Source organism: Haliaeetus leucocephalus, unplaced genomic scaffold (genome assembly GCF_000737465.1).
Source record: "Haliaeetus leucocephalus isolate CR32 unplaced genomic scaffold, Haliaeetus_leucocephalus-4.0 Scaffold656, whole genome shotgun sequence".
NCBI classification, from domain to species: domain Eukaryota; kingdom Metazoa; phylum Chordata; class Aves; order Accipitriformes; family Accipitridae; genus Haliaeetus; species Haliaeetus leucocephalus.
Window position 1 is genome coordinate 13,895,726 of NW_010973092.1, and position 1,221 is coordinate 13,896,946.

At 60.7% G+C, this 1,221-nt stretch overlaps 1 protein-coding gene across 1 annotated transcript in view; it reads right to left on the reverse strand.

Annotated features, from left to right (window-relative positions):
* The window catches only part of GABRB2 (gamma-aminobutyric acid (GABA) A receptor, beta 2), a 172,778-nt gene extending 172,192 nt beyond the window's left edge, over nucleotides 1-586 (reverse strand). Inside the window, exon 1 of the mRNA XM_010579117.1 lies at nucleotides 556-586. The gene's annotated coding sequence lies outside the window, so the exon portion shown is untranslated. The remainder of the gene's footprint in view (nucleotides 1-555) is intronic.
* Nucleotides 587-1,221: the final 635 nt, after the last annotated feature.

The window sequence follows — 1,221 nt, forward strand, 5'->3', positions numbered from 1 at the left end:
GGGGGGGGGGGGGTGGAAAGGGGCAGTTTAACTTTTTGGTCCCTGGAAAGAACCGCCTGAAGCGAGGCGAGGTGCGGACAAAGGAGCCGGCGCTTGCAACGGGGGCGGGCGGTGGGGGAGGAGGGGTGATGGGCGCCTACAGTAATTCTCAGGGAAAGAAAAAAAAAAAAGGGGGAAAAAATGATGACGAATAGTTCCTTGTAAGAGGGGATTAGGCTGCTTCCTTCCTTACTGTGCTGCCAGGCGCTGTTCCAGGGGCAGAGGCACTGGGGACTGAGGGGGTCGCCGGCTGCCGCCGCCGGCTCCCACGGGTCATTTGCTGGTGCTTGAGGGGCGGGCGCGGAGCCCCCGCGGCCCCGCTGCCCCCGGCTGGGCCCACCGGCGCATTTTCCGTGTATCGACCGATGTTTAACCCAGGGATGCAAGTTCCTCAGGTAGAGCTAAGCCTGGCCACGGCGCTGGGGGGGGGGGAAGGGGAAGAAAAACACCACCCTGAAAGGCAGTCAAGCTTTTAGTGACCATCCAGACCCGGCGCAGGTTCGTAAGCCCACTTACCTTCGTGGGTAAAACACCCAAGCTCTTCAAATGCAGCGTGTGATCCAATTAATGCCTCGGAAGAAACCGGAGACGAGAGGAAAGCTGATTTGGGGATGCTTTGAGTGACATTTAAATCCTGAGCAGAAAAAAGAGATAGAAAGGAGAGAAGGAAAAAAAACAACCCCCGAAAAACAACAAACACCGGAGTTAAATTATTCCTCGCAAATCTGCTTTGTGCTCGCAGCTCCTTTTACACCACCGCCTCCTCCTCACGCACATACCCGCTCGGCCCCGCAGATCTGTGCTGCTTCACCGAGCGGATCTGGGCGTGCACACGTCCTCGGCCGGCCCGGGCTGCGCGGGGAAGGGATTGGGAACACTTGGGGCGTCAATTAACAAAAGAAATATTTAACTCGCTGCAGGAGGGTGGAGGAGGGGGAAAAAAGAAAAAAAAAAGGGGGGGGGAGGGACAAGGGTGAGGGTATTGCACAGAGAGCGAGGCGGGCTGGGCTGGTGAGCCCGCTCGCTCCCCGGCACAGCTCAGTCCCGCACGCACAGAGCTGAGGCGCTCCGGAGCTCCCTGCCCGGCCGTGCCCCCCCACCCCCGGGTCGGGCCCCCGCCGCCTGCCGCCGCCGCGTGTACTTCGCGGAAAGCGGAGGGAGCCGCCTCTCGCGGCCGGGGCC